Genomic DNA, 15,550 nt, shown 5'->3' with positions numbered 1-15,550 from the left:
TTTTTATAGATATTATTTTTATATTGTTAAGTTAATACTTTGCTTTTATATCACTCTGTAGCAGATCCATAAAAACATTTTAAAGTTAATATAAAAATTAGCACACACACACACACACACACACACACACACACACACACACACACACACACACACACACACACACACACACTTGAATGAATGGACTGGAAACATATTATGTTAGCTATAAAGGATCCACATTACTTTAGCTGATGTTGAACAAGATTAATTTAAAACTGTATGAATCTGCCTCAGATCACCTAGAAAATATACGTGTCCATTGAGTGTAATCAATTTAGCACAAGCAAGTATAATTGTTTCTTCCTAATAATAAAAAAGTGCACAAATGCATATTGCTGTCATGACAAATATTTTAAAATATAAAAAAAAAATCTATGCAATTATAACTGTATATGTTATTGTAGCTAAAGAAAATTGTAAGGTAGTTTCTGGCAAAGCACCTGAGTATATGACATTCCTCTCAATTTGCTCCTGGCTATCAGTTTTAGTTTAAAACATAGTAAAATCATTCAGTACTCAATGACTATCAAAAATAAGTGATTACTTTGATGCAAACATAAAAAATACATTAAAATCTCTTCACGTAATTCTGGCTCCATGACATATAGGGAAAAAGCCCTCACTATGAACCACAAAGTCCTTTTTAACCTAGCAGCTCACATACTAGAAAGAATGAGATGGGCAGAGGGTGATAATAAGTGGCTGATATTGGTCTGCCTATCCCTGGGGGAAGGCGGTAGCCTGGTATGCTGCAGTTTTGACTCTTACAGGAGTGTGAGATGTATGGCAGGCAGTGGTAAGGACTGGGGTGATAACTGTGCAGCACAGCATTGAGCTGTATAAACCATGGGACTTAGAATTTGTCAAACCAAGCATGTGACCTCTGGAGCTGCCACTGTGGACATCATAGCTACCAAGGAAGAGAGTTAAATAGATAAAATAACAGTGCCCCACTTCACACTGTATGACAACATTACCCTCAACATCTACTCATCACTAAGGGGAACCTTCCCAATGAGGAATGAATGGGACAATGGCTCACACGATGAAGAGGGAACGGGTTCCTAGGCAATCAGTCTGCAGACTATGACATACTAAGATAGTAACCAGACAGTAACCAAAGGTGAGAATCAAACCCTGTAACATGGAACTTGAAGGTAAGTAATAATAATCATTATGCCAACCCTGCAACACCTATTCCCTCAGAGAATGAATAGATCTGATCCATTGCTGTTAAAAGGACTGAATGGGTTTCTAGGGCAGCCAAGAGGGAGATGTGATGGTTATGTGGAGCCAGTGCTACAAAAAAAATCATTCAAGACATGAAAGTAATATTTTTAATATGCTAGATTAAGCCAGGTTAGCTGCCACCTTGCAGTGAAGAACAAGAAGAACAATTTCCCAGAGTGTTTTTACACCACTGCAAACATTGTGTGCAATTGACAACCATGCATAAAATAATCTAGAAACCCTTTCACTGCCCTCAGTTCATTATTTAGCAACTATCTTCCCAAAAGATCTCTCAGATCTGAAACTCAGCAAATTTTGATGGTCTACAAACCTAAACTACCTAACGGTCAGCTTCTGTACTGTTGTACTATAGCCAGAGCCTGGTATGCCCTAACAATTGGAACTACTCAAGCCTTAACAACTTTCAGAACTTCTTTGCATGCGTACCTCACTTTATCTTGGAACTGCACATGCTCCAAGTCCCCTTCTTAAATCCTGACTTCCTCTTCTTCTGAATATTCTCTATATACGATCTATCTATCACACTATTTCTCTTCAATTAATCTCTATCCCACAAAAAGTTCTGTTATAACAATAGCTCTAGTTTGGGAGGAGTTTATTAAAATGTCAGCCATTTAGAATATCATTCTTGTATCAAACTGTAACTTTGGACATTTGTTCCATATCTACATTATATATTGCTGTACTTGTTTATTTGTGGAGCTTTTCTACCAGGGTTTCCACTGAAAATGGACTCATACTGATCCAGTGGACTATCCCAGTAAACAAATGCCAATAAATAAATAAATACATTTAAAAAAATGGGAAAGACTTTCGACTGTCTGAACTGAATGTAAAAATAACTAATATGGACTTGGTCCTGATGGCTTGGGTGGGTTCAGGGGCCTCATCTCTATATTCTGAATGAACAGAATTGGGAAGGAGGAGTCAGCAGGCTGCTGTTCTTGAAAGTAAGGAGAGAGCACTTTAATAGATGCCATATCAATTACTCACCCAGTATGTAATATAAGAAGCTCTTGTGGAATAGATAGATAAAGCCCCAACCAGTTGCCATAATGGTTAAAGTCCTCACCTCCCATGCACAAGGTAGAAGGTTTGATACTGACCTCTGGCCAATGTCTTCTTGGAGTTTGCATGTTCTCTCTATGTCTCTGTAGGGTTCATACCACCTCCAAAAAATATGCTAAGTGTTTCCATCTCAAACTCACCAATGAATGGAGCTGTGGGCAGCAGCACAAACTCCACATGGTAAAGACCAACCACTTTGGGCATTTACTGTGGTACACTGTATTTTCAAGATAGGAGAACACACATCACAGACTGCACAGACTGCATGCCAGTGATGCAGTCATGTTGTCTAACAGCGGAGAGTGCATGCCCACCAAAAAGCCCAGTCTTGGGTCAATAAGCTACTGGCTGGCCAGTGTCTAGTTGCCCAGAGGGATATCATCATAATTAGTGACAAACTCATGGCAACCAGACAGACTCCAGTATAATGATAAGGCAGTATTCATAATCTCAACCTATGCCCAACAGCAGGGTTGTGATAGTGAGGAAAATAGTGCATTCAGACAGCAGTTGCAGGACTTACTAGATAAAGCAGGACAACATGAATTGGAGTTGATAATGGAGGACTTGAATGCAAATATCAGGACAGACAAAACAGGATATAAGGACTGCCTGGGTTCACATGAGTGGGGCAACAGGAATAAAGAAGGAGAAGATCTGTCTGGCAAATGACGTGATAGTAGCCAAAACATGGTTCAGAAAAAGAGACAGTCACAAGTGGCCAACATGCAACTCAGATAGACTTCCTTTTAGTAAGGAAAGGGCACTGAGATAGAATCAGTAACTGCAAGGTCATCCCCACTGAAACAGTGGGCCCACAGCATAAACCACTGGTTGCCACAATCAGCTACAAGCAGTGGGCAGAGAAGGCTCTAAGGTCAACAGAGACCAGACTGAAGACCGGGAAGTTGACTAGAGAATGTACAATAGCTCATGGAATTACTGAGGTCTCTAGCACCCCAAGAAGAAGTAGAAATTGGTGGAGTTGAAGAAGGTCAGCGCCTCAAAACAGCATGTGTGAGGACTACAGATCAGATATATAGCTGAGCCAGATATGGAAATAAGATACATAAGGAAAGCTGTTGGTGGAATACAGAAGTCCAAGAAGTCATCAAAAGAAAGAAAAGTGCAGGAAAAAGTGGGAGATAGAAAAGACTAACCAGGTTAGGAAGGACTACTGGTTGGTCAACAAAGAAGCTAAGAGTTGCAATGGCAAAAGAACAGGGCATCAGAGGCACTCTACCAGCTTCTGGAAAGTGACTCAGTAGGTCACACAAAGAAACTATATCAGGTTGCAAGGCAAAGACAGAAATATAATGAAGATAGTCAGACACCCTTCATAAGGGATCCAAGCAACAACATGCTCACCAGTCCATTGGACATCAAAGGCAGATGGAAGGAGTATTTTCAGTAGCTTTTGAATGAAGAAAACTACACAGAAGCTGTACCGACCCAGGTACAGACTAAGATGAGCGAAGAAGAGGAGCCCACCCTAGAATAACTAAGACTAACACAAAGGAAAATGAAGTCAGGGAAAGCAGAAGGCTCAGATGAGGTCATAGCAGATATGATAAAGATGCTGGGTGAGATAAGTGAGAAATGGCTATTGAAAGAACTCATATCAGTGTGGAGAGAAAGACATATTCCATATGACTGGAAAATAAGCATACTTATGCTAGTGTATAAGTACAAAGGGTACATCCATGGGCAGTACAAAGGCATCAAACTCCTGTCACATTGCATTAAAACTAGAAGTCTAAATCTCAAAATGCACTCGCTTGAAGCACTCCTTAAAATGGAGAACATTGATATTTGTGCCATAACAGATACCTGGTTCAAGGCAGCAGAAAGCACCCTTGCACTACCAGGCTATAACTCATTCCACACCTTTTGGCCCCAGAACTTGGACCGAAGCTCCAAAGGCGGTGGTGTTTCCATATTCGTAAGGGATGTGCACACCTCCAGACTGGTAGCCCAACATAACGCATCTAAGATATTTCAGGTGCAGCTAACATTGGGTAAGACACCAATTCAGGTTGTAGCCTGCTATAAGTCTCCAACCATGTCCAAAGACTCACACTCCATGTTCAAAAGCACTCTGGAGAATATTAGGGTCCAACCTAACACTCTCATACCGGGCACCTTCAACTACCCCTCCATTAACTGGGAAAACTACTCATGTACCAATACACTTGCCCAACGTTTCCTGGAATTCATTAATTCCAATGCCATGGACCAGCTTGTTCTTAATCCCACTAGAGGTAGTAACAACCTTGACCTGGTCATTACTAATATGGGTAACCATTGCTCTACACCAATAGTCAAATCCTCCCTGGTGAGATCTGACCACAAACTAATCACCTTGGAAATCCACAGCCCTCCCACTCCCCACCCCCCACCCCCACAAAAGTAACCACCATGAAAAACTTCTCCAAAGCTAACTTCAGGCTCCTAAAAACAGAGGTGGCTAACTTCACAGCACCCATGCAAATGGAGATCAATTGCATGGCCACTGAATCATACACCAATGTACTGTACGAACAAGTACACAAATGCATGGATCTCTCCATACCCAACAGAATCAAGATGCTCTCCTCCCAAAAAAGGAAGCCAATCTGGTGGTCCCCTGCCATAAACAAATTCTACAACAGAAGGAGGGAACTGATGCAGAATAAGGTGAAATCCCAAGACTGGAAAAACTCCCTTATCAGCCTCAACAAAAAGTTGAGATCCCTCATCAAATCCTCTAAAGCTAGCTATGAAAACAGAATTGCAGCAGATAGTAAAGACAACCACAAGGCCTTCTATAGTTATGTAAAGAATCACCATGGCAATATCCAGATTTGCTCAGAGCTACTGAACAATGGTACCTCCTATACCGTGCCAACAGATATTGCTAATATACTGGCTGACAGATTCAGTGCCAACTTTACCCCTCTCTCCCCCACCAAGGGACCAATCACAATACTAGTAGATTGCCAGGTACCCAGTATTACTGCTGCACAGGTTAAAACAACACTGTCCAAGGCCAAGAATACAGCTTTGATGGGACCTGACAATATCCCTGGCTGTGGTCTACATGAACTACAGAATGAACTGGCACCTCACTTGTGTGCCCTGTACAATCACTGCCTCACCTCAGGCTTTGTCTCTACTGAATGGCGCACTGCTACAGTTATCCCTCTCCACAAAGGAGGAGAGACTACAGACCCTGGGAACTATCACCCCATTAGCCTGATGAGTCTGATATGCAAAGCTATGGAACTCATCATCATGGACCTAATAAACAAGGATATAGGGAATCTCCAAACTCTAGCTCCCACACAGTTTGTTTTTGTGAATGGTAGATCATGCCTGCTCAACTTGGTCAACTTCTTTGAGTCAGTCACCAGAGCTGTGGATGAAGGCAAGGTGATTCATACAACCTACCTTGATCTGGCCAAGGCCTTTGACACCATTTTCCACTCAGGAATCATAGAAAAACAAACTAAGCTAGGCATCAACCCCTATACAACCCACAATGTGAAAGTAGCTGACTCCAAGTCAGACTGATGACCAGTCACGAGTGGAGTCTCACAGACTTCGGTCCTAGGTCTTCTCCTGTTTGGTATCTACTTCTCTGAAGTCCAGGCCAACACAAGGGAACTCTGGCTGACAAAGTTCCCAGATGATTGCAAGTTGGGAGGTATTATTAACTCCCCAAGCAATATTGACATTCTGCAGAAAGGCCTCATTGAGACCAACGACTGGTGTCAGAACCACGGCTTTAAGCTCAATGCCAAAATATATGTAGTCATCCCCTTTGGGGAAAACCTGGTTCACATGAACTACCACACTGATGGTAGTCCACTGAACACAGAAGGCGTTATAAGAGATCTGGGAACACAGGTTGACAGCGAACTCTCTTTTGACCACCACATTGCCACTGTGGTCAGAAAGTCCTTCTATGTGGCACATCTCATTATTAAGGATTTTGCAACCAGGAATAAAGAGGTCATTGTCTCCCTCTACTCTTCTCTCATTAGGCCAATCATTGAGTACAATGCCGCATTTGGCATGTACCTCACTCAACACCTGCAACAACTGGAGAGGCTTCAAAAGCACTTCACAAAGAGGATCCTAGGCCTTAAACATTTGTCCTATATGGACAGACTACAAAAATTCCAACTATTGTCTGTCTCATATCGCCTACTTAGAGGTAATCTCTGCTTGACTTACAAAGCCATGTCTCACCCAGCTCTGTTAGAAATGCTGCATTTAAAGAAATCCCAGTCCCTTCGCACCACACGCTCCAGAAACCTCAACCTCATTACCATAATCAACAGAAAATGCTGGAGGGACAGGTTCATAACCCAGAGACTGCCCATGCTATGGAAGAGACTTCCCATACATGTCAAACAGAGCACCTCACTGTCTCTCTTCAAGAGAAATCTTGATGAGTGGATGGGAAATAGAAAATTAACCCCAGGGATCACTCCTGTGGCTTTACTCGACAGAGGAACTGGGAACTAAGGTCAGGTGGCACAATACCAGGGTAATTCTATGGGCTATGCTTGTAAAGGCTCCAGGACCATTAGCCTAGTACACACATATGAACCTATGGTGAGGGTAATTGATAAACGGATACACAAAGTAGTAGAATGTAAAATGGGAGAAGTTCAGATTCAGATTAGGATGCAGCACAACTGACTTGATGTTTGCAGTGAGACAGTTAATTGAGAAGAAGCTAGTGATGAGGAAAGAGTCCAACTTGGCATTCCTAGACTTTGAGAAAGCATATGACAATGTCCCAAGAAAGTTGATTTGGGCAGTACTGCAGTGGTCTGAAATCCCAGAAAGACTGATAGAATTAGTGCAGGCTGTCTACAAGGACACAACGACTCAAGTATGAACAGTGTTTTGTCTCACAGAGGGGTTTCCAGTGGTAGTAGGTGTGCAAAAGAGTTCAGCTGTGAGCCCACTGCTGTTCATACTGGTGATGGACTACATTAGAAAACAGGTCAGAGGAGATGGATCAACAAAGTTACTGTATGCAGATGATGTGGCATGACAGGCAGACTTTCAGCAAGAACTTCAGCAAAGGACAGGGGAGTGGAATGCAAAACTAAAAGCACTTGGGATGAAACTAAGCACAAATAAGGCAGTGGCAATAGCATAACATTCGGGAAATCAGAAAAAAGATGAGAACTGAAATAGAAGGGAAGACAATGGAACAGGTTAATAGATTCAAGTATTTGGGAGGGTGGTTGAAGAGATGGGCAGTCTAAATGAAGAGGTCAAAGCTAGAATCATAGGGGATGCAGCCAACTAGCATAGAGTGTCAGGTGTAGTACTTGACAGAACAATGCCAAAGAAGCTGAAAAGTAAGGTGTACAAAACAGTGATGTGACCAGTACTACTGTATGGTACAGAAACCTGGGTAGTAAAGGCAGAGCAGATGAGTAAGCTAGAAGTGATGGAAATGATGTGCCTGAGAATGGTAGTAGGATGCACACTGTGGGACAGACAAAGAAATTATGATATAAGAACAGAAGCACCAGATAACTCACAAGAATGACAACCTTGGAGAACCTTTGCTAAATACAAATTTAATAAAGCACTTTTCATCTGAGGTTTTACTCAAACTTCTTCAGATACAAAATAAAAGTCAGGAAATCCATTTAAATAATTCCTTCTTCTAAGTACATGACCATCCTCATTTCCAAATAACTTACATAATAAACGAACATCCAATATTTAATCAAGTTATACATAAAGGTTGTTGTTCTTTTGGCTTTTCCCGGTTAGGGGTTGCCACAGCAGAACTCCGGTCAGCTAATGATTGGCAGTAGATTTTTATGGTGCTGAGGTGCCAGTCCAATGCCCAACCTTCAACAAAGGCACACCCATTCACGCATGTCTTTCGAATGCCACTCAACCGTGGGGAGGACATGCAGACTCCACACAGAGGGTGCTCCAGCCGAGAATCGAACGGGAGAACCTCTTGCTGTGAGGTGTCAGTGCTACCGCTGCACCACCTCAGCTTTAAACATAAGGGTATATGTTAAAAAATACATATGAAATATATATAATTTATTTATATGTAAATATTAATATAAATTATATCATGTAACAAATTCCTACCTATCCGAGTTTTTTACTTATCCAAATTCTTTAATTTTAAAAAGCAAGTTATGGAACACGTCATTAAGCCCAGGAAAATTATGGGCATTCAAATGTAACTGCCAAAACAGTTCAAGTTTCTCCAATTTTAAACTGTAAGTTCCACCTCTCGCATTAAAGGCTACATGATCAATCACGCTGAATTTGAAAGAAATGTTCAGAGTTGCTAATAATGTGTCTAGCTAGGGCATTTTCTGTCCTCCTAGTAATACTATACAAGTGTTTGTACACCCGTTCTCTTAATTTTTATTCGGTCTTACCAATGTAATAACTTATGCAGCCCTGACACTTAGCTAGGTAAACTACCTTCTTGGAGTTACAATTAAATTTTTGTGTTGTATTAAATTTCATGTTGTTAATAATAAATGTTTTTTCCTATTTCCATGTGTCTACAATAAAGCCATGCCTCACACTTAAACATTCCTGGGTTTCTTAGTAGTGCAATCAGTTTATTTTCTAACATATTCTTAAAATGAAGTCTTTTCTTAAATACAAATTTTGGATATTCATCAGTCTTATTCTTAATATTAGGGTCGTCGAGTAATAACTTTCAGTTCTTGTTAACAATCCCTTTTAAATAGGTTGCGTCAACAGAAAATGGTGTAATAAAGCTCACAATGAAATTTGTTGCCATAATATTTTCTTCCCTGATCTGATTAATGGGAGTGCTGTTCTCTAAAATATTACCCAAAATGGGTTTGTACTGCCCAATAGATCTTTTGTGGGTAACTTTCTTATTGAGTGTGTCAAGTCTAGCCCCTGGGTATCCACGTCTGATGAACATGTTTTTTAAATTGTCGATTTCTGCAATAAAATCGATTTCTAAAGAGACCATTCTTGCAGCTCTGACTAATTGTCCTATGACAACAGATCATTTCTGATAAAATGGGTGTGAGCTTGAATAATGAAGGAAGGTATTAGAATACATGCTTTTCCTAAATATTCTTGCTAAATATTTATTATAACTGTAATCCTTCCTAAGCTCCACATCCAAGTAAGAAATGTTATCTGCATGAAAGGTATGTGTGAATGCCAAAAAGTCAGTGGTGTTATTTAAGTACACCATAAAGTCAGTAGCCATACTTTCGTCTACTTTCAATATAATAAACACATTGTCCAAATATTGGGTGTAATAATAAATCTCATTAGAGAAATAATTATTTCTAAAAAGATATTCATGTCCCCAGTGGGCCATTACCAAATTTGTGAAGCTGCCCCCACAAGGAGAGCCCATTGCAACCCCACTTTTTTGGAGATAATATTCTCCATCATAAAAATATAGTTATTAGAGAGAATTATATCCAGTAACTCAACAACTAAACTTATTATTGAAGTAGCAGCTCCCTTCCTTCTCAAGAGGAGAGAAATCCAAATGTCTGTGGTGTGTGGAATAGATGTATACAAATCCCTTACATCAACATTCAAAAGGTTGAATTCTCTTTTAAACTCTAGGTTATTAATATTCTGTAAAAAAGACCAAGAGTCTTTACAAATATTCTTCTCCATTGATAATTTTTTTTCAGAATATTATCCACAACATTGGCACTAGCATATGTAACAGAGTTTCTACCATCAACAATAGGCCTTAACAGTGGATTATTCAGATCCTTGTGCACCTTTGGTACACCAACAATTGTGGATAACAAAGGTGCAGGCATAATTAAACAACTCAAGATCTATCCTTGCCTCAATGAATAAATCCTTAATATATGATTTATACATTGGTATGCTTTATTCACCTCATTAAGAGAAACTAACTCATAGGTAGGAGAAGTTAGAATTACCTACATTTTGTTATTATATTCAACAGTGTCCATGAAGACCCGAACCCCTTCCTTGTCTGGCTTCATGACTCTTACAGGTACTACTTTTAAATGATTTAATAATTCCTATTGCATTTTATTCAAATTACCTCTAATGCTTTGTTCATTAGAAAGAGCTTGAAAATCCATTTTGCATACTTTCTCGAATATAAGTAATAAGGGGTGCAATGGTGGATTAAATGTACCGGGGATTCTGTATTCACTATTTGTAATATGGGATCCACTGAACAAAACTACAGTTTTTATGATGGAGAATAATATCTCCAAAAAAGTGTTGTTGCAATGGGCTCTCCTTGTGGAAGCAGCTTCGCAAAGTTAGTAATTATTTCTCTGATGAGATTTATTATTACACCCGTTATTTGGACGATGTGCTTATTATATTGAAAGGAGATGAAAGTATGGCTACTGACTTTATGGTGTACTTAAAAAACTCTACTGACTTTTTGGCATGCACACATACCTTTCGTGCAGATACAATTTCTTACTTGGATGTGGAGCTTAGGAAGGATTACAGTTATAATAAATATTTAGCAAGAATATTTAGGGAAAAGCATGCATTCTAATAACTTCATTTATTATTCAAGCTCATACACATTTTATGGGAAATTATCTGTTGTCAAAGGACAATTAGTCAGAGCTGTGAGAATGGTCTCTTTCGAAATCAATTTTATTGCAGAAATCAACAATTTAAAAAAACATGTTCATCAGACGTGGTTACCCAGGGGCCAGACTTGACACACTCATTAAAAAAGTTATCCACAAAAGATCTATTGGGCAGTACAAACCCATTTTGGGCAATATTTTAGAGAACCACACTCCCATTAATCATATCAGGGAAGAAAATGTTATGGCAACAAATTTTAGTGTAAGCTTTATTACACCTTTTTCTGTTGATGCAACCTATTTAAATGGGATTGTTAACCAGAGTTGGAAGTTATTACTGGACGACCTTAGTATTAGGAATAAGATTGATGAATATCCCAGATTTGGATTTAAGAGAGGACTTCATTTTAAGAATATGTTAGAAAATAAACCGGTTGCACTAGTAAGAAACCCAGGGATGTTTAAGTGTGAGGTATGTCCTTACTGTAGACACATGGAAATAGGGAAAACATTCATTATTAACAACATGAAATTTAATACAACACGAAAATTTAATTGTAATTCCAAGATGGTAGTTTACCTGGCTAAGTGTCAGGGCTGCACAAGTTATTACATTGGTAAGACCAAACGAAAATTAAGAGAACGGGTGCATGAACACTTGTATAGTATTACAAGGAAGAGGATAGAAAATGCCCTAGCTAGGCACATTATTAGCAACCCTGAACATTTTTTTCAAATTCAGGGTGATTGGCATGTAGCCTTTAATGCAAGAGGTGGATCTTACAGTTTAAAACTGGAGAAACCTGAACTGTTTTGCCAATTACATTTGAATGCCCATAATTTTCATGGGCTTAATGACATGTGTTCCATAACTTGTTTGTTAAAATTAAAGAATTTGGATAGGTAAAAAACTTGAATAGGTAGGAGTTTGTTACATGGTATCATTTATATTAATATTTACATATAAATTAATTATATATATTTCATATATATTTTTTAACATATACACTTATGCGTAACTTGATTAAATATTGGATGTTGGTTTGTTATGTAAGTCATTTGGGAATAAGGATGGTCATGTGATTCAAGGGAGGAATTATTTAAATGGATTTCCTGACTTTTATTTTGTATCTGAAGAAGTTTGAGTAAAACCTCAGATGAAAGGCACTTTATTAAATTTGTTTTTAGTAAATGTTCTCAAAGGATGCCATTCTTGTGAGTTATCTAGTTGCAGAAAAGATCAAAGAGAACAGATTATGATGGTTTGGACACATGTAGAAAAGCAGAAGACAACCCAGTAAAGAAGATTTGGGACAGACAGGAAGAAGGTAAGAGGAAATGAGGACATCTAGCAAAGAAGTGGATGGATTGTGTAAGTGAAGTTCTGTGACAGTCAGGAATGAGTGCTAAAGAAGGTGGGAGTATGGCATTGACTCAAATGATTTGGTGACAGTTAATAAGATACCCTGATCCCATGTAGAAAAATGGGAAAAAGGGGGTTGATGATAAACATGATGATGATGATGATATGGCCTGGTGACCCATGTTCAGTTAGTAGCTTTGGCACTAGGCAGAACTTGTGTGACAGATGAGTGTGCCCATTCTTTGGTGAGGGGCAAAGTCATTAGTGAGCTGTCACAGCTGTTCAGGAGAAAATGATGGATCCATAACCTGGGAGCATGTGTGTGTGCAGCATCAAGTTGCTGATGGGTGATAGCACTCATTAAACAAGTGCATAGCAGAATGCACTTGTGTAGAGTGAGACATTTTGGCGCCTGTGAGTAATGTAGGTTGCACATTTCCTACCCAGGGGTGGAAGTTACCCTAATTAGCTAAAAATGTTCTCACTGCCAGGATATTGGTGAGAATGTAGGTTGCCTAAATGATGCCCCAAGATGGGGGAGGCTTGATAGTCAGCAAACACAGATGCATAAAGTAAACAAAAATCTCAGTGATGGAGATGCCAAACTGATTTCTGTCAGCATGTGTTTCACTAAGTTAAAAATAAATGATGGGCATCCAGCAGAAATGAATAACTGTTTATCACTTAATAATACTTAAGTAACTTAGTATGGTGGACCTTTAATTTATTCTTCTGTGATGGCTAATGGATTGGCAGTACTTACTTCACCAAAGAAAAAGAAAAATGACTGATAAGCAAAATATTGAACCAAAAAAGATTACTTTAGCTTGTAGGGGCACAATATCAAAAAGCACAAACATACAAAATGCTTTTTTTTTGAATAGGGTCACACAGCCCCTGCACCCCCACAACCCCTGCTAACTATATATATCAACTCCAAAATCACACCACAGTGGAAAAAAAGCAATACCTTGATCCCTGTTGGGCAGCGATGCAGCACAATAGCAGTCTTCTGCTCGATTTCTTGCATCCATTTCCTTGTTTAACCTTTTTTAGTTTGATATTTTGCCAATAGCATATTTGAATATAGGTTCATAGGTTCATAGGTTCATACTAGGCTATCTGCCCTAGAGCATTTATAAGCCTAGCCAGAATGTGTTTGGCTTTCGCCACCCATTTTAAATTTATTTTGCTATGCCCTTTTTCGAGGTTAGTATACTGTGCCTCTGTCTAACAGTGACACAGAAGTGATACCTGGGGTAAACCTACGATCTCCCATCCACTCATCAAGATTCCTCTTGAAGAGAGTCATTGAGGGACTCTGCCTAACCTGGACTGGGATTTTATTCCAGAGTGAAGGGAGCCTCTGGGTTATGAATCTGTCCCTCCAGCATGTCCTATTTATTTCAGTGCTGAGGTTCAAGTCTCTCGAGCGCATAGCTCGATGGGATTTGGATTTTCTGAGGTGCAGCATGTCCATTAATTCCGGGTTGGACATGGCTTTATACGTCAGGCACAGATCACCTCTGAACAGGCGGTATGCCACTGAGTAGAGCTGGAGTTTCTTTAACCAGGCAGCATATGGCATCTGTTTGAGCCCTTTGATCCTCTTGGTGAGGTACTTTTGGGGTCTTTCCAGTTGCTGCAGGTGTCTGGTAAGGTACATCCCAAAAGGGGCATTGTACTCAATTATGGGCCTGATGATGGATGAGTAAAGAGGCACGATGACCCTGATCTAGATGTGAATCCCTTCATGATTAAGTGGGCTATATAAAATGTTTTTCTAACCACTTTGGCCACGTGGTTGTCAAATGAGAGATTGCTATCAACTTGGGTCCCCAGGTCCGTTTTTACTTCTTCTGTACTTAATGGATTACCACCTATGTGGTAATTTGTGGGCACTTTGTTTTTGCCAACGGGGATGGCTATACACTTTTTGGCATTTAGCTTGAGGCCATGGCTCTGGCACCAGTTGTCTGTTTCTATGAGGCCCTTTTGGAGGATGCTTGTGTCAGCTGGAGAGTCGATTATGGCGCCCAGTTTGCAGTCATCTGCGAACTTGGTCAGCCACAGTCCTTCCGTGCTGGCCTGTACCTCCGAGAAATATATACCGAACAAGAGAGGTCCCAGGACTAAGCCTTGTGGGACACCACTTGTAACTGGTTTGGAGTCTGACATGGCTCCAGCAATTTTAACCATGTGGGTTCTGTCCTTGAGCCAGTTTGCAATCCATCTAGTGACATAGGGGTTTATATTTAAGCTGGCGAGCTTATCTATAATGCCCGAGTGGGGTATTGTATCGAAGGCTTTAGCGAGGTCCAGATAGGCTGTGTGGACCACCTTCCCCTCGTCAATCGCCTTGGTGACTATTTCAAAGAAATCAACCATGTTTAAAAGGCAGGATCTGCCCTTAACAAAGCCGAACTGGGTGGGATCCAGTGTCTGTAGGTCCCCAATATCTTTATTTATGAGGTCCATGATGATCCTTTCCATAGCTTTGCAGACCAAGCTAGTCAGGCTTATGAGGTGATAGTTTCCAGGATCCGTTGAGGCACCATCTTTATGGAGAGGGACCACTGTTGCTGTACGCCACTCTTTGGGCACATATCCTGTAGTAAGGCTGAGATTGAACAGTAGTTTTATGTTTGGGTTTAGCTCTTCTTGGAGTTCATGTAGGACACAGCCCGGGACACCGTCTGGTCCCATTGATGCTGTGTTTTTTGCTTTGGAGAGGGCGGCTCTTACCTGAGCATCTGAGATGTCAGGGGGGCAGCACTCTGCTGGGATAGATATTTGCCCTTTTGGTGGGGAGGGGGGGAGAAGTTTGCGCTGAACCTGTCAGCTAGGATGTAGGCAATGTCTGTGGGTTCAGTGTATTTTTTGTCATTTTGGACTAATTCTGAGATTATCTGGGAATTACCACCCAGGTTCCTAACATAACTAAAGAAAGCCTTGTGATTATCCTTAGTGTCCTGTGCAATTTTTCTCTCGAAGCTGGCGTTAGACAATTTTATGAGTGCCCGTAGTTTTTTGCTAATACTGATCAGTGATGCCTTCCCTTTTTGGGATTTTGCTCTATCATTTAGTAGCTTCCTCCTTCTATTGTATAGTTTGTTTATGGCTGGGGTCCACAAGACAGGATGTCTGCCTTTCGAGGATTGGGTCTTGGTTTTATTCGGGATCGCATGATCCATGCATTCCTGAAGGTGTTCATAGAATGCGTTTATAAAGGATTCTG

Source organism: Protopterus annectens, chromosome 3.part1 (genome assembly GCF_019279795.1).
Source record: "Protopterus annectens isolate FY-2018-M chromosome 3.part1, PAN1.0, whole genome shotgun sequence".
In the NCBI taxonomy this organism is placed as follows: Eukaryota; Metazoa; Chordata; order Ceratodontiformes; family Protopteridae; genus Protopterus; species Protopterus annectens.
Note: the sequence above shows the minus strand (reverse complement) of the source record.